Below are 24070 nucleotides of genomic sequence, written 5' to 3' on the forward strand. Positions count from 1 at the left end.
CACTCGCAACCATAAGGGGAACACGCCGTTTGTAGATTTTCGATTTGAAACATTTACTAAGGCGTGAATCGCAAAAGATGTCAGTTGTGCTTTTTCTTAATTTGGCTTGCATTCGAAGTGAAATTCAAAAAGAAAAACGAAACTTTTCTGTTTTGATTGAAGCTTGAAAAGACTACACGTTAAAAAAAATTCCCTTCCAGTTGGGGTATGCACTCATTGGGCAGTGATTTCAACTATGTGAAATTTTAATGATATTTCCGGTTGCTCCCTAGTACGTTTCCTACTTGCGCGGGCATAACAGTTCCACACTAGCTAATTCCCTAACTCAGAGGATTGAACGCAACAACTTCTATAGTTTTCCAATGCAAATAGACAATGCTGACGAGACAAATGTCCATCTCTATAGCGAAGGTGAATATTGGAAAATCACCAAAGAATTTGAGTGTGCAGGGAAAAATTACTATACATCCCGACATAAAAGCAGCAAAGAGATGGACGTAGCAATTAAAGGCATTGAATCCGAAGTTGTTCCGACTCAAATCTTTGAAGTGCACTCAAAGGAGAGCTGCAAGACTAAACCGGTATATAATAAAAAAAACCGATTCAGAGTATGACCGTCTTTATATAAGGTGGAGCTGGAACCAAATAAATTAAGCAAAAGTGAAAAGTATCTTTTTCTGACCGACAGCCAAGCGGCCATCAAGGCCTTGTACTCAGCGACGACATCTTCCAGCCAGGGGCAGTGCAGAGACGCACTGAACCGTCTGGGCGGCATGCTCAAGGTCATCCTCTTCTGGGTTCCCGGGCATAGGAACATAGAGGGGAATGAGCGGGCTGACAGATTGGCGAGCCAAGGCTCTGTTCTAGGCAGCCCTTCGGTGAATACAGTCGGTGTTCCGCTGGCGGCTGTCGGGGGTCGATTCTACTTGCACTACCTAGCAGCCGCGGGCCTAAGATGACGAAGGCTTACGAGCTGTGCCAAGTCAAGGAGAATTTGGCCCGATTATAACATAGCCCGAGCACGAGAGCTCTTGTGTCAGACGCGTGCAAATGCATTCAAGATTACGGCGGTCTTCGCCGGGCATTGGTCCATAGGGGACATTTTCAACGCTCCGGACAGACGTGTGCCTACTAGAACGCGTACCCTAAGATCTCATGATCACCAATCAGTTTCTTTTTGATTTAGTTCTATGTACTAAGCGAGAAATTAACGTTTAGGTGCTCAAAAATTGATTTTTCAGCTTTTCCTCCATTTTCGTCGCTTTCATTCCACAGGCTATACACTTACTTTGTTCGGCCATATTCCTTGATATTGCACAAGCATCTGATTAGATCAGGCAGGAAGGCTTCAGCAACAAAATCAAGGAATAAGCTACCTACGAATACTGATAAAATTCTTGAGCCGTATCTGACTGGCAGGAGATTATTAGAAATAACTTCCACATCACAGGAATCTAACATCCGCGGGGTATACCAGGGTAGCTTCCTCAACCTTTTACTTTACTTGGTATATACAGCAAACTTGTCAACAAATTTGCATTTACACAGTATAGCTATCAGTAAGAGAAATGAGATACAAAAACAATGGCAGCGCTGTGAACGTATAATATAGGATCCTATCTCCCCCCCCCCCCTTTTGTTTCACACAGGTAGTTCGTGAGCAGTGTAACGATGAGATTCGACAAGTACAAGAAACGCGTGGCTACTATTGCCTTATGCGAGTGTTGGAAGACGGCCAAAGAGGTTCATACAGCGCTTGAACCGCTATTGATAAGTAAACGACTCATTTACCGAACTTCACAATGGTACAGAGAAATAGATTACGTCGAAAATTGGACATAGGAGAGGTATCAAGGGTCTATACGACAGCCAAATGTTCGTGCAAAAGTTTATCGGTATACGCTGCGAAAAGAGAAGCATCTAGCGAGTGAAATGAACGTCTCCACGCATACCATGGGCCTATAGACGCTGTGAAAGCCATTTACTTATATCTAAAGTAAAATAAATCCGTCTTCAGCGATGCAAAAAACTGATAAAATGTTCGAAAAAAATGAGCAACAGAAAATCCTTTTTGAGGATGAAAAAATCTTTTCTATCATAAAAAAATTGAGTCGCCAAAATAATCGGGTGTATGTTATGAGGCTAAGAATAGAGCACCACTCTCCTTCAGGGGTGGTGTGGTCGGAAGTTTCTTACCACGACATGACGGACATTCATGTCTGAAATCGGTATCTAGACCAACTCATCGGTATAAGAACAGATGTTAGAGACCTTAATTGAGCCTTCGATTGAAAGCTTGCTGGAAGGTAATAATTGATGCTTTTAGCAGGATTATGCGGGAGCCCCAAGGTCCAGAAAATGCAAAATTGGTTGTCGGTGAACGTGTCAGATTTTATAACGTCGGCTGACTGGCCTTCTGGAAACCTAGACTCAAGTCCAATGGATTATTCTCAGCCGAATAAGCTTGAAGAAGTCCTTTATTGACGTCGGCACTCCAATTTGGCAAGTTTGAAGGTCAGCATAGTGAAAGCCGCGCGTCAAATGCCACTGGAAACAGTTCGTGTAGCGATCGATGAGTGGCCCAAGCGTCTGAAGCTTTGTGTGAAGAACTGTGGCGAGGATTTGGAATAACCACTATGTATATTTACTTATTACACTATTTTGAACCTTCTGGTATAATTTCAGCTTTACTATAGACGAGTTTCATTATGGATGAGGCTAACCATAGTCGTGCCTTGGTATAAACAAGTCGGGAAACCGGAAACTTGACGCTTCAGGTATAAAGGGTTTTGTGTTTCCCTATGTGAGGAGCATAACGTAGTTCTCCATTGGCTTATAGCATTGACCCGAGATATTGAAATCGCTCAGTTCTGGGCAGGTTACTGCCATTGCCAGAACTGAGCGATTTAAATATCTCGAAGGGCAGGTTCTGGCCATTGCCAGAACTCAGCGATTTAAATATCTCGAGTCAATGCTATCAGCCAATGGAGAACTGCGTAATGAAATTGTTTCACGCATTAATGCAATCTGGATGAAGTGGCATCCCCAACTGGTGTTCTTTATGATCGACGTATCAGCGCACGTCCCAAATCTAAAATTTGCTGCAATGTCGTCCGTCTGCCACTCTCTATAGTTCTGAATGTTGGCCGACTATAAAGGACAATGAACGGCGTCTTGCGGTAATGGGGATGAAGATGTTGCATTGCACTGGTGGCGTGCCACGTTTTGATTACGTCTGAAATGAGAAAATCCGCGATCGATATGGGTTCTGATTTTTTTTTCGGATTTTTAGGTTGGGTGGTTTCCGAAAGTGAATCCTGTCTCACTTCAAGTGCGTACATTTTGACTCCTCACTCACGCACTTTGCAATTTATGCCAAAACTGAGGTTAGTTTCGGAAAGTACAAATCGGGACCTTTCATTTGATACCCTACACAACTATATCTGGTGAAACAAAATTTTGATTCCCCCCTTTGCATGTATGGGGAGCCCCCCTCTAAACTCCACCTAAATTTATGCCACTCGCTGCATGCGTGGGATTTCATAGCTGCCATCTGTCCACCAAATTTCATTCGGATCCGTTTAGCTGTTTTGGAGAAAATGTGTGTGACAGACAGACAGACAGACAGACATTGAATCGATTTTAATAAGGTTTTGTTTTACACAAAACCTTAAAAAGCCTTAATTTGAATAGTATTTCTATGTCGAATATTACTTTAGATAACCTTCGTTGCAGATAAGCCTCATTGTAGGAAACCCCACTGCAGATACATCTTATTATAAGTTAATCTTAAACTTGAACTGAACTAAACTTTTTTGAATGAGTTACTCGCTTGAGTCCTCCAATTAAGTTTCTGGTATTGTTAGTGGACAGCAAGGAGATATCCTTTACCACATTTCATTTATCTACATATGTTTAAACATAATTGATGATCTAAAAATAAAAAAACTACAATTTGCAACTAACGCGATAGTAATTTATTTATGGGTTTGAATTGTGTGTGTTTTAGACGCTCTGTTATGTCCCTTTTCCCCTGTGAAAAGAATGTGCATTGGGTGCATGTGTGAAAACAATGTGCCATGGTCGACAACTTTGCTGTGGATATACTTCGTTTCCTTGACTAGGAGGGCTCTTAAGTTTACACCGTAAAAATACTCGTATTAATTCCCCTCCAGCTTTCATTCCGCACATTTGAGGTTCCAGCTGGGTAATACTTTTTTCGTTGCTTTTCAATGAGCTTTATGCGGGGCGATATTCTTAGTTCCTCGACGGGGCACACTAAAGGACATTGTTAGCGTCAGTTTTGATTCCCAATTGGTGATTTATTTCCAATTAATCTGCCGGTTTGTAAAGGAGGCTACCTCTATTTACCTCTATTTGCCATCAAACCCTGAGGATAGTAGACTTTATATAAAACTAACTTTTTACGTGGACAATTTTTATATATTCTACTTTTTAATGTCTAAGCAAGAGTAATGGTACTTCTCCAAGCAGTGAATATCATAAAGTTGCTGATTGTCATCTGAAGAAATTAACCTTAACAGTACTCAAGTGGAAAAATATCCTATTTACCTCCCCTACAATACCAGGCGAATCACTTTCTGCCTCTCCCTCTTCTATCCTAATTTGTGAAGTAGACAGTATTTTGGTTGACTTTTACAGAAATATCTAAAGACAGTCTTACAGTCATTAGTAATTGGCTGTGAATACAGCCCTTAATACTCCAGTTCTGCTCTAAACACTGGACACCGCCCCAAGCTCGCAGTGCGCGTAATGTTCTCATCAGACGCGACACGGTTCCTGCATAGGACGCAGCTCTCATTTTCGTTGCAGGCATTCAGTTTATAGCCTGCCTGTCCGCATTTGCGACATGTTGCCTTTCTGTCAGTCAAAGTCTCGGATTTCCAGAGAGCACATGGGCTCCAGGCTGAAAACCAAAGCTTTCTGTCCCAGTAGCCTCTTGGCTGCTTTACAGAATGTAACTTTATTTGTTGCCCTCGAGCCTAATTCGACTAGGACTCCACCAACCCCTGTTTTTCAGATGGAAGACACTTCTGCTGCATTATCTTCCGGCTTGATCTTGTAACGGAAGTCTTGCCTTCCGCCGTCCTCCTTTGTCTTCTCACCTTTTCTTTTGGTGCTCCAACTTTTGTGTTTGCCTTAATTTTAAGTAGAAGATTCTCTGATGACGCGACGTGTTGATGCCTCTTGTCTCTCTTTTCCTTCTTCTTTTAAGTTTTGGAGAGTACCTGAGTGAAGTCCCCTTCAGATGCCCCTTCCCCTTGTCGTTTTTCCCTAGTTCACTCTGTAACGGGCTGTCTGCGATCCATTTTTCACTCTTTTGTTGACGTTTTTCTGGAGGAACGTCGCAGATCCCCTCTTTCCACACTGCGTGGTACTCTCTGGGTTCCCGTCTCCGTAGTAGGTGCCGCATCATTTTGCGAGTCTTCTACTCTGTTTGCGCATCCCTCTGTCTCGTCGGGTATTTCAGCCCTTGTTGCGCCCTTCGCTGAGCGCTGAGTCAAGTGATGCATTTTCGTGTTGCGTATAAATGCACCCAACTCACTCTCAACTTCCACTATCTCCTCGTTCGTATTGTTTGTGTTCGTCATTTAAGTTTTTTACCAGCGCATCGTGCAAGGGAGCGAGCCGCAATAGTCAGGAACGGGTATACCTTCGGGGACAAAGCTCCTACAATAGTTCCCTGAGGCCTGACCTACTATTAGCTGATCCCGGAACTCACAGACGGATCAGCGCTCGCTCGGGAGAACGCGGTCTACTAACGCCGGTTTAAAGCACACTACCCGGCCAGGGTCCCGAAGGGGTTGGCTCCTGATGCACGCCAGAACTCCCACCTTGGCAGAGCTAGCTACCTAGCTAGCGCTCACATCACCCCATCGACGTCGACAACGAGTTGTCAACGGCTCCGGGAACTCAAAGTGTGTCCGGGTGTGTATCGGTTATCAGCAGTTCGCCCTTCACCGAGAAACTTTCCCGAGGTTACTACCTAGGACGCAGGTATTATACCAGGAAGCGATCAGAAACTACTGAGGAGTTTATTCAAAAGGCCGTTCAGCCTTGGAAATAAATGGAAAAGATGTTACAAAGCTAAGGCAGAAGAAAAAAAGAAAGTGTAAAAACTGTGACGACGCGCAATTAAGGGTTGAATAGGGTCGCAAAGCCCTGCGTTGAAGCAGTTTTGCAGAGAGAAAGAGAGGGGAGAGTGGGAGAACTCAGTGCTGTCCTTTAGTTGTCATATTAGGGGGCTAGCACAGCAACTCAGAATGTCGGAGCAAGAAATGGTTGTGTGATACGAAAGTGGGCTAATCAAATTTTCAGATGGCTATATTATCTTCACTACAGATCCTAGCCCAAAATCCCTAAATCTTCGTCACCATTCTTCTCGGTCGAGCGATCATATCCTCCAATTTCAGACATCGAGCAAAATGTAACTTTCGTTGTCCACTGAGTATTCTCATCCTTTTGGGGGTTTCCTGGTTATCGGTTTTATTCGACCTTGCCTTTGAGTAGATGCTACATGTTCTACATGACCTTCCCACTCAAGCTTTCACATCTTGATATAGATGGTGGCTACTGGTTCATTGTTTAATGGATACAATTAACTGTTGTATCTTATTCCTCAGTGTTATATTCATCTTTTTCTTTCCCATCTAATTCGTATACATATATATGAGATATATAGTACTATAGGACGATTTCGCGGAACCAACGGGAGAACTTGATTGGCAAAAGCAGCCAGAGGCAGTTGAGTTTCTTTGAATGAGGGGATAACTGAAACGAGTGCAGACGTATTCTTCGGAGAGGTCAAGGACCGAAATCGTCCTACAGCACTTTATATCTCATATTTTAAGTATATGGATCAGACAAAGAAGAATACAATACTGGGGGAATGAGCTACGAATCCATGATGGGTATTCTCTTTAAGACTCTTCATTAATTAGACAACGAGCAGCAACCTGAACACGTCACTTACTTTCGGCAAAAAAGCATTCAAAATTGATGGCCATTTACATTTATTTAATTAATAACTTCATAATAGAAATAAGAATGGGAGAATATGCCCTACGGAACAGAGTATTCTTTGGTGCAGACTATTGTCTTGAAGGATCGTTGGCCTATGTTCGGAATGAAGGTAGTTACGCGGCATCCATTACTAGTGGTCAGTACTAGTAATGCTGCACAATTGATTGCTTACTGCTAGCTGTAGAAAATAAACCTGGTTCCATCAAGATGAAGCCAGAGGGTTGTGTTCTAAGTTCCTACATTTTCAAAATTAGTATAAAGCTTTAGATACAAGACTTGTTAGAACTGATGAAGGGAACAAGTGGTTCCCGAAATATCGGTATTTGCGAGAATAAATATCTACACCACCGAAAAAGAAAAAAAAAAGAAAAAACAAGTTTTTATTATTTCAAATAATTAATCGCTGGAAACACCGCATAATTACACTAAGATTTTTTTTTTTATAAATTGTAATTATGGAAATATGCAACTCTAAATCGACTCCCTAAATGTAAGTTCACTCCCCAAATGGTATGTTGAACACAATTAAATTTTAAATAATCGTTCTTGTGCCTTTTCCATAAAAAAGATGATTTTAGTTTTTATGCAATTTCAAATTACCTTAAATCTTATCCAAGATCCGCTAAATGGTTTTCTGCACAAGCAATTAAAATAATGACGGCATTATGAAAGTAAAAGCATTGAACAGACTGAAAAAAAGAATATTAGAAAATCAATCCTAGTTGAAATAATTTCTTCAGTTCAAGTAAAAGTCATCATTAGGTAATCCCGGCCAATTAAGAAAATGCAGTAATAATTTATCTAATAATCACTTGCGCTAGTATCCATATACCCTCATTCGCGGATGACCTCTCGGGGTTTGAATAATTTGGTGCGGTCTCAATTTGCATGTTTTGACCTCAGAGCAATTTTTTTTGAGGGTTTTACGAGATAATTTGCTCAGATTGATGCATGAATCCAAGCAAGTGTTAAATTGCATAATGATAGTTTTGAAAAATGCATTATGAAAAGATAAATAAGAGTTCGATTTACTGTGAAAGATTGCGAATGGGTTTGATGGTGTGAAGTATAGCAGGTCGGATTTCTGTTGTGATTTCAAGAATCAATCAACCATGTTTGGAATGGTGGGTTCATAATGGATTTCATAAATGGAAGGTAGTAAATCGGTTTTAATTTACTCATAACATATGTATTAGTTGGGCATTAACAAAAAAATAATAGCTACAAACAGGAAGTCTAAAACTGCTTGTGACATTGAAGATGTAGATAATAGAATAAAAAGTGAGTTTATCGCAGTAATTGTTAACTAACATAAGCACATAATCAATTTTAGGATTTTATAAATCTCAATTTATCAGCCCATCGGATCCGGAACTTAATAAACAATTGAATGTGAATCACACGCACAGAGTGTTTGAGGTCAGCACAGTACTGTTAATTTTTTTGGAGCCATCTAACATGGTATATCCTTCACTGAGGTCATTAACAGTAGAACCAATGGGGTATCGACATAGACAGGGTTCGAGTAACGTCGCAGCAGTAGGGACCTAACTTGCAAATTTAAACTGCTTCTTACACCAAGGATGTTAGTTTTCTTTAAAGGACCAAAAGATAACATTAATTTCGAAAAACAGAATAGAGGTTCAATGCGGAGTCGCAAGGAACGCAATTGGCGTCCGATCAGAAGTTTGATCTAGTATCTCCGGCAGCCGGATTAGGCTTCTAGAAGTGGACTTTTTGAAAAGTTCTCTTTCGGCACACTTATGGAAGTTCTGTGCTGGCTATGATTGATAACCCAAATCACGGAGAGTACACTTTTTGGCCTAGAATTGGAGTTAGATTCATTGGGTAGAAATTCATAAAAAAATGTTTCTCTGTCGCCTGGAGGTTTCGGGTTATACGGGTTGAAAATCCGTCATTCAAGAAAATACCTAAAAATTACTAAGTACTGTTGCCATAAGTTAGTGTCAACTGTTGTACTTAATAGACAACAATGCCCTTTATACAACATAAGCGAATTGAGAGGAGGTTTTGTCTAGAATCTTCTGCTTTCACTAGAAAAGCAACCTTCTGCCTCTCACTCAATAAATTTTCGTAGAGTTACCAACTAAAGGATATGCGTTGGTGCACATATATTGCCTTTATTTGAGCATTCTATTTTATTATTAATTCAGAAAGAATACGCAAGCGATATCGTTGATGTACACTCTGATATTTGGCCATTTCTATAAGGTACAATTATCATTTGTTTAAAAGACAATGGGTTTCCTGTTTGTAAGAACACTGCGCGTTATCAAAGGGAAAAGGGGAAGAGGATATGATCAATTTTCATATATCCACTACTCTATCGTGGAGGTGCCCAAAGGTGACTAGAAAGCAGGCGACCCTATCGACCTAATCAAAAACAAGTGGCCAAGAAGATCATCCACGTGATGGCACCGGGAAACGCTATATCCACATTGACTTTTTGACCGTGATGCAGTAGACCCGAGTCTGGACGGGGACTCATCTCGAGTGGCATCAGTCACGAAGGCTCCCGAGAAGTTATCTGAAACCATAACGACCGAGATAGCCCTCTGAGTTCATATGTCTCAGGATAATTCCAGGGGTATGTATTCTTACCAGGGTTATTTGCGGTTGGCCTCCTAATGAGAGTTTTGTTGGATTCATATGGTTATGTCGACATCGCAAGCAGAGTCCTTGGGAGTTCAAGCGTGAAGTTGCGTCGTTAATTCGGTAGAGACTGAAAATAGGTCTTGCCTCTACCAGTATGAATGTTGAGCCTGAACTCAGTGTATATTGGTACCGGTGGACTCGTCATAGCTGGGTGGACACAAACTTAATCCGTGTCTTAAGAAGACAATGGATTTAGGCGCATACTAATCTTAAACAACCAAGACTACCAACTTTATTGTAGAATACTGCATTTTATTAGCTATAGAGTTGACATGATTTATGACATTCTTAAAATCGCAGAAGATACGGTGATGGGTAACCAGTGATAAATTTCAAGGTACATGTTACGTTTAGGGCTCTAAGATAGTACAATGATCAACGATAAAGTCGAAAATTCACCTTAATGCAATGAATGGTTAGAGTTAGATATTTTGTATGTTTAAAAACGGATAAAATCGCATAAGGGAAGGTGAAAATTGGTGGGAGCTACAACAATGGAAGTGCCACGCGGATTATTCTCATCTAAGAATAATAGAGGCAAACAAGAGACTCCGAAGCCTCGTAAAAGATCAAGGAGGCCAAATGGAGAAACTAGAATTTTCCTTACGAAGCTAGAAGCGAAAAATGGGAGAAGATCCCGCCTGGCCAAATAAGTTATCTTCGTAAGACTTCTAGTCCATTCGCTAATGGAAAACAAGCGTATTGAAGGCTCCTTTTGGACTAATGTGAAAGGGATGAAAAGGTTCAAGAAGAAGGGGCCGACAGGATTGGCTAATAACAACAAAACCAGAAACATATATATTGAGGTCCTACGCAAGGTCAAGACGACACGAATCTAGGCGAGAGTGTAGGACATATAAGGTACAGAAAGGCTGGATTCAGCGAAACCAGATGCCCGAAATAGTAACAAATTTTTTTTCATAAAATGGACGCCTTGTTAACCTTCACACTGTTTAGGGATACCCATTACCGTTTTAACGACAAATGAGGTGGGCCCTAGAAGCTGTGAAAATCAACGAAAATAGGGCGCTTGGCTTGGATAATATCCAAAATTTTTTTTGAATCGTCAGTCAGGCTAGCCCAAGTATTCACCGCGTATCTTAGAGAAGCCCCATTTACCGTACTGTGAGGGAAATAGAAGAGAGTCCTAATTTTAAAGCGGAACAAGTTTTCTTTCTACAGGCGGAAATACTTTCGCAATAATATTAACAAATTATTTGAACGAATAACAGATCATTCCATATTGCCAAAAAGGAAGGTGGACATTCCGAAAATTAGTTTGCATTTTGAAAGGTTACAACCAATGTGACGAATGCCTTCAATTTTCTGACATGAAGGAAAATGCTCCAGGTCTTAATCAAATTACGAGGCGGAGGTATTTGGTGGGCATCATTAATGACTTTTGAAAATTCCGCCATGCTATTGACATAGTATGCTGGTCCCAAGCCCAGGTAAAGGAGGAGGGTTTGAGGCAACGTACTGTGTAGTATCCTCAGTAAAACAAAAATAAAATGCTGAGATCAGGGAAAGAGATAAATAGAGTATAGTTGGAGTTGTTATGCTAAAACCTACCTGATCCCTCTTGGTGACATGTCCCGCGACAAGCCGACCAAGAAAATGCATACAATGTCGTTACAAACCTGATGATCGGATTGAGTCACAAGCCGCGGAGAAATGCTAGGGCGTTCACCTCAGTCGACAGGGCAGGACGAGCACTGGTCCTGTCGAGAAGTGGGCAAGGGTTTTTAACGTATGGACGGCGTCAGGACGTAATCAAGTTAGTCCGAACAAAACGAACACCTCCGAAATGAGGATATCCGCGATCTTTATGGGGTTACACCGATCGTGAAAGAGTTGCGACAGAGGCGTCGTCGATGGTATGGTCACGCACTTCGTGCCAGCGAGAATTCATTTGTTAAGATTGGTCTGAACATCGAAGTCGATGGTAAATGAGCAAAAGGCAGGTCGAAACAACGGTGGCTTGATACGCTGGATGGGGATTTAAAAGCCTCGAGATTGCACCCAGATCAGGCATTCGATAGAGCCAAATGGCGAAACCGATCACGACGAGCCGACCCCGCTTGTGAACGGGTCAAAGGTTGAAGAAAAAGAAGATGATTAATGACTTTTGAATCGACAAGCTTTTGTGCGGCGATCCACATGTACCAGGTGGGCTGAAAAGTTCGTAGGCTAACATAGATACAGATGGGTGCATTTAACAAGCGAATCCAGGCCTGTTAAGAAAGAGGGAGGGAGGAAGTAGTTTTTTCAATTGGCCCAGAATTGATACTTCAACAAAATTAGATTAATTTTGTGATTTCAAAAGGGCCTATACCATTTTCACCGAGGTCCTGGACATATGGCCCTATTCAAAGGGTATGCTGAAGTTGAAGGAGATACGGATTAAACTTGAAAAAGTGGTGGCAGCCTCCATAAGAAGCTCAGTTAGGAAGAAATTAATTGACAAGAGAAAGAGCAATGAAAACATGAGCGTGGACACCAATAAATTCTGATCTAGCCCCAGGGCGTATAAATGCAGTTCCTTGGGAGAGAGGAAGGAGAAGAGGTGATAATGATCTGAAGGAAGTCAGCATCAGTTTTTGAAAGAAACATGCCTAATTTAGTATTTGCTTTAGCTCGGGTAACTCCCGCATGGCAATGTAGTCAATTCTATTAGCTATGATACTAGATCGATCAGGGTTCCTGATACCTTCATAAACTTTTACCTTATGCATTGTGTGAGATGTACTCTTTTTTCGCAAGGTACAATCGGTATTTAAATTAAACAGTCATTTTAAGGTTCTACGCCACTTATAGAACTAGCCTTAAACTAATCTTTCTCAACTACCACCAGAGAGTGTACTTTATAAGTGCATATATACCATCTTCCAAAGTACGTATAGAAAATTTTAGACTTATTCATACAAATGGAACCTTCTCCAGAAAAGGGCCAAAAAAATTGGAAAATGCACACTTGCACTGAACGAATCTCGATGTTGTATTATGATTACAGATACATTTTCCTGTTCGCGAAATTAGTATGGATTAATTGCTGGGATGATTTTTACGTGCAGTACTTTGGGAACTCATAGTGTGTCCCCTTTCTATTCGATTCTGATGATCTTACTTTACCGCGGAGGAATTGTCAATCCAATTCCATAGAATTAATACAAGAATTAATAATAAAATATCAGATACCAAGGTTAAAGAGAAAGGGTTGAAAATGAGTACACCCTTGTGGTGGGCTTCGAAAATCTATTCTGCATTGTTGGCCACAGAAGTAGGTGACATTTGGAATCAGAAAACAACTAGAAAAATTCTGACTTCCATTTTGTAATTGTCAGGATAGTAATTAACCTCAAATCTTGAGGAGGTGATGACTTCTATTAATAATGAAATTAAGTATAGCCCTGGAAAAGGGCCCATCGAACGCGTTTGCATAAGAGTATATCTAATAGGAGGGCGTTCTAGATACAAAATTTCATTTGGCTATCCACGATATGACCTCTCAAACTCTAAAATACCGAAACCTGCTCCTTGATTGCATCGCAAAAAAAGGAAGGCGTCTCTTCCCTGCAGATCAATAGAATTGTTCTTCGTTCCTGAAGTCTCATTCGATAGGAAGCCTATAAATGGGAAGCCATAGCTTCCAGAATCCTGACAACCGGTGCTTTGTTTGACTCATGAATTTCCAATGCACTATTTATTCAAAGCGGTCGCTGTTCCCTATTCAGGACATCTGCAGGTTCGGCCTTCTCGGCTGAGCCCCTCGTTCTCTAGCAAGCCATAAAGGTCGACATAATTATCATCATCATAGATTCGCTTCAAGTTATTGAAGACCTCATTAGCGAAGCCTCGATCAACTATCTTTCCACACGAGCGCATGATGAAATGAGGAGAGCTCTCCTTAAAAAGGTCCTTATCCTTTGGTGTCCTGGTCATAACGATGAATTTTACAATGAAAAGGTAAATATGGCTGCTAAATGAGATTGGTCTTCCTCTTCCTTCCCCCCTCCGCGTTCCTGCGAAAGGAAAGTTCTTTGCTGGAATCTTTCACGACATTCCTAGGAAACTCTGGTTCCAGGAAATATCCCTCAGCACGCTTATATTATAGGAAAGTTGCTCTCGCCAAGATTGAAGCGGCTCCTTTTCCGTACTGCCGTGGGATGGAAGAAACAAATAATCATGTCATATTTCAGGGTGGCAAGTTTTCGGGCACAGGACTGCTCTCAACTTGAACAAACTGTGCTGCTATGGGTAAACATGCGCAGGTTTATAAGAGAAGCTGGAATCGCTCTCTAGTTTCGAGCTCCTTTTGCTGCGGTTTTTGTATAGTTTTTTTTCAGCTCACTTGGAGGGCAAGACCTCAACCTGCACCAGGATTCCCTTTCTTTTCGTTCGGTTTTGTATATACCAATTACACACCAGATTCACACACCAAGGTACATTAGCATACTCTGCTTCACGTCTGAATAACAAGGAGAAAATTTGTGTTCCGATCGCTCCTCGTCAGGTTGCGCAACTTCTGTAAGGAAGGACTGCATATGAGGAACTTCTGTGGCCACTGACACAAAACAAACTCACACAGAAAACATAGATCTTTCCTTTTTCTAAAGTTTTCAGAAACATACATGTAGTCAGGCCCAGATCAGGGGGTGTAATGTGAGTCAAAGGGTTTCATTTCAAGATTGGAGGGTGATAGTGAACACCAATTTTCAATTTTGTCCTGTTCTTTGGGAGAACCAAATTAGGCCGCTCATCAATAATCACGATATCAACCTTCAGAATGAAATTGGATACAAAACTCATATACATGATTACCTTTTACAAAGAAATCGAATGGTAGCAGACACTTTAGCGTGCAAGTTACGGGAGCTGTTTGAAAATAATAAAGAATTTCTAATCGATCTAGCCAGCAATCAATCAAGTTTGGACACTCCAAAAATGTCAAAATTTAAAACAATTCCCGTTTTAACATTACGTAAAGATATAACCCCCTAGTGTTGCGGCTTTTACAATATTCGAGATTAAAGAACACTTTACCTGCCCTAGTGGAAAGTCATACCTTTTTTATTTACAATAAGACAGACCGGAATAATCCTACCTCATCTATTACGACAACATTGCTACCAGCGATATTTTCCACAATGAAACATGATCAAGTCTTGCATGTCTCAAATTACCAAATCAAATGAATTTCATAATTAGTTGGCTCACTGTCAACTAACCAAAGTACCCGAGGAGATACTGCACATAACATTGCACCCAATGGTCCGTAATGATCTGGGGAGGCAGATATTGACTATTACGCTTTTGGGGCCATTACAGATGAATGGATAGCACTTTGTTTTGATGCCTGCATGGACTAAATTATATTTGAGATTAGTAGATGTGTCGTGACAGTAAACGTATATATGTAAATTGCATAATGCAGTTGGGAATGCTTCATAGTAAGATAGTAGCACTTTGAATACCTGTCGGAGTGAATTGAAGTGGTAACGATTCAACAAGGAATCACGCTTTTCTCTGCAAATGCATTTTTTATGTACTATATTTCCCCCTCGGTTATATAATTGAGTGCAAATTATACTTGAGCACACACTATATCATCATCACGATCAGTCGATAGTATCGCATTCTATAAAGATACTTTTGGCTACATCACTGGATTCGTCTTCAGTTGAGAAGTTACTGCACTCAAAATGCCACGACGGAGAAGAAGACAAACTGGTTTGTCTGACTATTAGAAAATATGATTCTCTGTTGTTGAGTTCATGCGGAACATGATGAGGTTGAGAGGAGCTGAAAAAGATGCGACTCCAATCTACAGCCTCCCCCGTTCTATGTGCTTTAGGTGAAGGGCTTGGAACAAAGCTAAAGTCCAATTCCGTGCTTAATGCCGTATTCGTCCACCAAGCCATGAACCAAATTTGCGCATGGGTTTTGCAAAGTCAGTATGAAGTGTTGGTTTTCATAGCTCACAGTTAGCTGGGCAAATTCTGCAGCTCGCATCATCTCAACTACAAGAAAACTTAAACCTGGAGATGAAAAAGAGGAGACGGAAAGATGGAATGAAATAAATCGGTTGAACTTTTGTAACCGGTTTCCGAGTATCTGCAGTATGTGTAGGAGTTCATCATCTAACCTCAAGCTTGCAGTCATCACGTATGGAACGCGAGAGCCGGGGTTAGACTATGTATTCTCTCCATTTGGTTGCAACACGAACAGATTCATATATATCAGTTCCTACAGCAATAAATCTGAAGAATGGCTGGCTTGCGTTCGTTTTGGATGCTTCAACTTGAAAAAGTTGAAACGTATTTCGTGAATCTGCAAGAGGACGCTCTTGAAGCCAACGACATTGAAAATATAGTCTTAAATCATCTAAATGGGTTTCTGATGCTTCCTCGCGCATAAGATATCCCGAAAAGTATCTTCAATCAAGCACGAAACCTGTTCTGCTAGTATTATTCACTCCAAGTGGATGCCTCGTTATCCGTCTACCATTCAGGCTATCAAAACAACAAAAACCCATAAATTATTTAATGTGAATGAATAGCCAGTTTCGGGTGAAAAAATAATATAATAAAAGCTTCTGACTGCGTATATGTCTTGTAGTCAACATCCAAGATACTAATTAAGCAGGAAGCATCTTTTTTTATCTGGCATCTCGCGTCACCATAATCGAAATCATCATTTTCATTAAAAATACAAAATTCGCACATCATACGACCGGCAGTGCTTGAAAAGGTAAACGGATCTTATGAGTTGCTCTCCAACTGATGCAATGACAACATGGATGACTAGCTTGCAGCGAAAAAATCTTTAAATGTGGAACCGACAAGCGAATTTCGGTATTTTTCCTTTGGCGGAAATTAAAAATTAAATTATTTTGTATTTACGCTTGGGGGTTTGTTTTCGGATGATGGAGATGAGTCTGGAAGATGAGCGATTAATGACGATATGAATTTTACTATTGCTGAATGCTGTTGACCTCCAGTGGCATTCGAAGTATCTTAATAACTTTCTCCGTATCTGAACTCTGTTTTACGATTAATCTTGCATGTGCAGACGGTAACGGTGGCTTAACTAATTAGATTAATGTATAGATTAATGACTGAGGTGAATCTGAGAGAACTTAAAGTTACGTTGAAGGTGGTGACATCGCTACTTAGGCATCGTCTCATAAAAGATACTATGACCACATAGAAGTCGCGAAACAGAAAATGATTTTTTATATTGTTTAATGGGAGCAAAGTACGGAAGTTAGCCTTCACTATCAGTCAAAGTCGGTCGCCTGTCCTCATGTCTGTCAGAAATCTCTCATAGGAATGTTTCCATCTGAGATGATTGCAAGTGAACTCTTACACTATCGTCGTGCAGAACTTTAATTGCCAAATTATCATAATATGAAGATGAGAGAGCCCATACTCAGCAAGGACAACTATTCCGCAACCGTGAAACCAATAAAGGCCACTTGTGAATCGGCCCAAGATAATTGTTTATGGTGCAGAACTTTTGGTTGGGAGAGTCAGCTTTTCAAGAAGTGTTGATTAAATATTTGAATCGTATGAGTGTAGTTTTCGCATTTATTTAAGAAAATGAGTCTTTTGTTAGTGTGAAATTTTACCCTAACATTATTTCGTTGAGTATAGGGTACCAGCAGACTATTCTTATCTTCTTTCTTATTATCGGTAAAGGAAGCGAGAGAATATTTGTATGGACTTTGGAGGTTACTTGCCCAACATGCCGAGTGAATTACCTTCGAAGCCAGCAGCCACGCTACTATGCCGGGCATGGGTTTTGCGGAAGTTACCGTAGAGGAGGTTCGATGAACTGCTGGGAGCACTGGAGAGGCGCAGTTTTGTATAGTGTTTATAACTTTTCATACAAAAAGTTCACCAGTATGTGATACATGGTCGGTTGGCACGTAGCATAAATCAGGCCATTAACCGGCTGAAAGAATTTCCACCCTTCCTCACTACGGAGATTACTTACCCTATCGCTAAGAGGGACACGGTGCACCACCCCACAGGCACAATACCAATTACTTGCTTACATATCCCCTGCAAATTTATAACGTCCATTATTAGAAGAAATTCACGTTTCTACACTACGCACCTCGAGGCCAATAACATTCGTTTTGAGGAGGAGAAGGTCTGCCGTCTAATTGTCGGATAAGCAACTAGAGGCCAAAGAAATCTCTTTAGTTGCTGTATCTATTGTGCCAAGCCTTTTGTCAGCGACTCGCACACCTGGCTAGTCAATTTCCTACATCGCATTTGTCCCAAACTATTAAAGTTTTCGGCGCCAGTCATGAAGGAGTGGCGTGCCATCTTATCAGTGCTTATAACTGAGGGTACCAAAACCTCAGAGCCCATCCGTATACGGATGGCACTGAACCCCCTTTCTTGCCTATTGAATGATGCTGGAGGCCTGATTTTTCAATCAAATATGGCCTACAAGCTAAGTGCTAGCTGACACACCTGATGTGCTTACACGACATCAAGGTGTGTGCTGATACTGAGCACCACCACAGAAGTCTTTTGCGAATAGTAGACATGTTCAGCCGTGATATTCGGATGGAGTTTGGATTGGACAAATGTCGAATTCATGCCATCCGCAAAGGTCATCACGAGCCGCATGCCGGACATAGCATTGGTGACCTCCACATCGAAGCTATGACCGAGACAGACTTCTACAAGTACCTAGGAATTCTGCGAGGAACCCATGCTCGAGTTGGTGATCTGAAAGATGCTCTTCTGTCTGAATTCCTGCGGCGTCTGAAGCTGGTACTGAAATCGCATCTCTCGGGGAAGAAGAAGAATAAGATAAGCGCATTGAATGTATACGCTATCACTTCCCTGGCTTATGCATTTGGAATATTGTCGTGGATAAAGACCGATCTGGAAAACGTCTAGCGGTGGATACGGAATACTTTGTCGAAATTCCGTCGTGGAGTGGATCCAAACTCTGCCGTGGAGCGGATGAACCTGTCTCGTGGCATCGGAGGTAGGGGCGTGGTTGACGTGGCGACTCGCTGCGCTTATTTTTACAGCAAAGAGCAGGCGAATCCATTTCATGTGGCTGTCTTTAAAGCAGACTGTAGACTGACTCCACTTAACTTGAAGGATCGATCTTTCAATCCTCTGAGTAGGGTGAAGTTGGACCAAGAGCGGATCCAAGGCAATGCACGATAAACACGTGAATTGTCTTTGGCAGCCATTTGTCGAACAAATGGCTGTGTGCTGAGAAGCTCTTTGCTGAAACGGAGGGATTTATGTGTGCCATTCAGGACGAGCTTATAAAAACTCATCATGAAAGAACGGGTGCAGAAAGACCAGTGCAGAATGTGTGGTTCGTCGTTAGAGGCGTTGGACCATCGCATTTCTGGTTGCACTGTTATACACCAGCAGGTATTATGCTGTATGTAAGCTGATTGACAAACATAAACTGATCACCGGGACATGTCCGGTTTACCGATATTAACCGCAAGTAGTATTTTACAGTTTTGCTTACAGTATGAATTGGGACGGGTCGCTCCGTGTAGATTATTGATGTTGCGATTCCTCATAATAGCAAAATTGAACGGAAACACGTGTAGAAGAGGGTGAATTATTAGCCACTGGCTCGAGAAATCAAAGAAATTTGGCGTCTTGAGCGGGTGGTTGTGGTTCCCATAATATTGTCAGCTGCATGTTTTGTACCTAAATCCCTCACGGCTTCCTTTGATGTCCTGAGGCTCTCACACAGGCTGGTTCGCACCATGCAAAAGTACACTATTCTGCATACGTGCTCGATGTATCGGGAAGTTCTATACGGATTCTCCCATTGACCTACCACCGGCCACTACCACTAGCGCCCCATTAGTTTTTAAGTAAGTAGGATCGTCCGAGCCTAAATGATTGGCACTTCGTGCTTGGTGAAATCCGGCATATGCCGAGATTGTGACAACTCAAAAATAATTAATATTTAAAAGTAATAAAATAAAGTGTTTTAATTACAATTGGTAACCCCGTGAGAAATGAAAGTTAATTAAAATAAAACAGACGAGTCGCTGCCCTGCCACCCGCCCGGAATTTGGTCTTCGGAGTGAAGTGTTTTGTAACTGCTGGTTGGATCGTGATCACATCCTCTGGCTTGATCCAAAAAAAGTTCCAGTGCAAGGGTTTGTCTGTGAAGAATCTCGCTTCGCTATAATTGCAGTGTGAGGAGCTCATCACCAGCAAGAAGAAGGAGAACAAAATTGTAAATCCCATTGTGAATGCAGTTCGTTTCCAGTGATTGACGCCTCTCAACAACTGGCGAATGTAAAAATTGAAAGTGTCGAATATACGCACTATCAGAAAAGACTGTTGCAATTCTCAGTAGCGGCAGCAAACCCGTCCGTTACCACATATGCAGGTGCACTCGGTGGCACCATTAACAGCCATTATCTCTGGGTTGGAAGAGGCCGTCGGTACTTTGTTTTCGTGGAGTAGGACTACATTAAGGTCTAGATCCGCTTCCCGAAATGAGCGATTGGTTAGTAGGTCGTCGTGATTTTCGGCAAGCACTGGGGCATGCTGGAACCATCGTAGGTTCGCTGAAAAGACTAAAAAATGTACCACCCCTGCAATTTCTCACCAAACAAACGAGACTTGCCAAGAGTTCTAGTGACTGCTACCCGAAATGCAGTACCACGTTACCTCACAATCTGCGACTCCTTGAGCCCGTGCAACTACCTGGTCGATACAGGCGCTGAAGCTTCGGTTTTTCCCGTATCCCGGTATCATAACTTAACACCGCAATCGTTAAAACTCTCTATATTTGGATGATGTTCTGATCGCGTCCTCCTCTGAGTCCGAGCACTTAGAGCATCTCGAGCGCATTTTTCAACGTCTCCTTAACGTTGAAAAGTATAAATTTCTACAGTCGCAGATGAGGTTTCTCGATCACCTGATTACCCCTGAAGCCATCCAACCAGATCCAGTGCGATTTCTAGCTTCCCCCCCCCCCCGTTTTGGGGTACCCGCAATTACAATCACCAACAACGGAATACTGTTTGAGTCCTAACTTTTCTCAGAGTTGGACAACCGCGTATTACCCGCAATCCAATGGAATGATCGAAAGGTGGCACAGGATGCTGAAGGCCGTTATAATGGTCCAAGAGGACCCTTCTTGGTTGCAGGTCCTGCCACTCGTTTTTCTTGGCATCCGAACAACGAATTGCGAAGAATTTGCTGCAAGTCCTGCGGAGCTGGTATACGAGGAGAACCTGAAACTCGCAGTTACCCTGTTCTCGACATCAGGTCGAGAATCAACGCTACTAATCTGTTGCGTCGTGCATATCAAAGCTGACACCGCCACCACCACGCGACGTGTCCAGGGATTTCGAATTCTATACGCATGTCTTAAGCCGCTGCAACCACCTTATGAGGACCTCTTCGAAGTCCTCTAGTGAGGGCGGCATCAATTTAGCCTTAATATCGGGCGCACTGTCAAATAGCTCTCCTTGACTCGACTAAAGCTCCTCGTCTTACCAGAAAACGCGACCAGTGCGAGAGGCACGCGACGCGTCCATTTTGACTTGCGGCAGCCGGGTTAAAGGATCCATGTGTCTAGTTCCTTGTTGAAACCCCCCCCCCCCCCCCCCCCCCCCTTTGATTTTAGGTGCGGGCCGAGTGTTGTGACGAAGCGATCAGCTTGCGTATCGTATGCACACAAGTGCGAATCGCGTTAGTCATCGCATAGAAAAATAATTCTTGACAGCGGAAATTGTGTTTTGTTGTTAGTTGGAGTTCGAAAAGTCAAGCAGGAGGAGAGAGGTCATTCCTCCCAATAATTTAATAATTAAAAGTAATAAAATAAAGTGTTTGAATTATACAAGAAAGATTGGGAGAAGCTTTCTTGTATAACGCTGGGAGTTGTGTCCCATATAAAAAAAAATGAAGCGCAGAATGGATGCGCTAAGAGCTAGCTAAGAGTTAACCAAAAAGTCGTTTGGAGAATCCAAAAAATAAGACAATCTTGACTCTCAATTAATCTTTAGGAAGTTGATCTGATCTGTCCAGGTGGTTATTGATGTGTTTCATTTTTCTATTTGAAAGTGCTTTATTCGCTGTATTGATCGTGCTTAGCCAGCACGTTACAAACAAGAGAGTTTGCACTTTTTGAATGATAATGAGCGATGTCATCTAGTGATATTTGTGACTGATTTTTTTGGCAAAAAACATATTTTAACTATCAATCATGGGCGACATTTGCACAACTGTATTTACCAGTAACCTAATAAGTTCGAACCACTCTTGGAGTCAACCCATTAAGCCAGGTGGAATTTTAAAGAACAATGAAATATATCCACAATACAGATATAGATCCAGGTTTATAGGAACAGGAAAAACAAACAACGGAAGAATTGGTAACTATAAGTCAACAAACTGAACTTCAGGAAAGTCTCATGGAATTCTAAATTAATTAATTAGTAGGACCTGGTTTGTATCCGGTTAGTTTGCCTCCGATTTCGACCTATATGCTAGAAACTGTTGCAATTACAAGTAGATAAGAAGATTGACTTCAGTTTCTCATACAATCTTTTCTTCTTCTGGCTTACGACAGTAGCGGTGTTGGCCCGTCTATGTTTGATGTCAAGCCAGCGCTGTTAGTCGACCTAGTAGAAGAGAATCTAGGGCCACTAAATTAACCTAATTTTTATTGCGGCTTTTCAAACATTTCTTGAATTATTAGATGCATATAGCCATTTATACACATTTCCATATTTGTGAAAAAAGAGAGAAAACTTCTACTGGTTCAGCGGTTTTTTTCCATCAAACTCGATATTGTAGTTGCCCCTAGTTTTTTTATACGAGGACTTCATAAACTTGGTAAGCCATAAAGTATTTTTGGTGCATTTCTATATACAGGTAAACATTTCTAAGTATAGTGTGATCACATGTCGCCAGTTTCTCAAGAAAACATCGAAAGAGTATAGTAGACACTTCTTGCGTCATTATATAATTCTTATGGAAAGTTGTGCAGGTAAAGTATGCATTCTGCAGAATATGACACCTACTATTGGCTAAGCACGTGGAAATGCTCAAAAGCGGTAGTGAAAATACCAGGCAAAGCGAAAAAGCTAATAGAGAACGTTTACGAGGTAAGTTGTTTCCCTATTATCTCAAAGTTATGCCATTAGTGGAAATATATTATAAAATGTAGATCCATTCATGTAATAGAATACCCTATCAACAAACGCAACGGAATTCATTCAAAAACACAAATAAACCGCTTCGTATCCCTTACTTTCTAAAATAGCCCCTACGCACTCCATTATACCGGAATTACTTACTCGTGAAAAAAAAAGATATTTTCAAAACATCAATGATAAGTTGTTATTACAATGACGAGCTTGTCTCAACGCAGCTGAATGGCGAATAATCTTTAATATTTGTTATACAATTTATAGCGTTTACAAACATGATTTTGCCATTTTCGCTTCAGTGCTTCCAATGAGTAAATTATTGATAGGTAAATACCTACACACATACATCAATGTTTGCATAAAAAATGTAGTGAATGATGCAAACTTATTTTTGAGTCTTTCAACATAAATGAGACAAGGAAATTCCGTGATTAACAAGTGTTTCTGGTAGTTTTTATCAGATTGAAGTTGTCTAAGCAGGTTTGGGGGTCCTCTTAGAATTTGAAAAGAAACTAATATTTCACGCAAATGAGTGGTCTATTGTGGTTTTATCTAGGGAGTAGTAAATTCTTAAAGAGAATATGGTTGCTGACGATAGAAATGGAAGGTAAATGACATCATATGTCAGGTCATTGGTTCTCTGTTCGTTCTTTTGTCTTTGACACAGTGCTCGTGTCTACGACTTCATAGATCATAATTATATTATTGATTTTCATTGGAATGTGCTTAGTGAAGAAGTTAGAGTTATAGTATTATTTTGCGGGGAGGGTATAGAGGACGAAAAGATAGGTCTCTCCTGTTAAACCCTGGTGAAAACTTGTGATGGTAACAGAGGAACGGTGGTGGGCAGGGTATGTAAAATGAAGAGGAAAGCCCCCCCTCCCCCTCTCCAACCTCTTGAAACAATTACGGAGGTGGCTTCGCCTTAAAATGTATGACGCTTCAAAATGGGACTATTTTGATTTCATAAAAAAAGATTTTAACGGGGAAAATGCGAAAGGACCCCGTTAAAAGTCGTGGAGGTCAACCCTTCTTAAAAAGTTAAGGCACCTCTAAAGAACTACTTTGATATCATCAAGGCAAAGCATGTTTTTACCCCCCTTCCAGGAAAGGATCTGCCGCGAAGAGTATGCAAGAAGAAGAGGAAAGTTCAATATTTGCAATCAGCAT

The 24070-nt window shown here is 41.3% G+C and overlaps 1 protein-coding gene across 3 annotated transcripts in view; it reads right to left on the reverse strand.

The window, feature by feature from the left end:
- LOC119659942 overlaps positions 1 to 24070 on the reverse strand; it is a 254566-nt gene that overhangs the window by 219560 nt on the left and 10936 nt on the right. For 2 of the 3 annotated variants that reach the window (XM_038068283.1, XM_038068285.1), the window contains exon 2: positions 7645 to 7733. The exons of the other annotated variant lie outside the window; for it this stretch is intronic. The gene's annotated coding sequence lies outside the window, so the exon portion shown is untranslated. The remainder of the gene's footprint in view (positions 1 to 7644; positions 7734 to 24070) is intronic. 3 annotated transcript variants of the gene reach the window in all.

The sequence above is a fragment of the Hermetia illucens genome, chromosome 6 (assembly GCF_905115235.1).
Source record: "Hermetia illucens chromosome 6, iHerIll2.2.curated.20191125, whole genome shotgun sequence".
Lineage (NCBI taxonomy): Eukaryota > Metazoa > Arthropoda > Insecta > Diptera > Stratiomyidae > Hermetia > Hermetia illucens.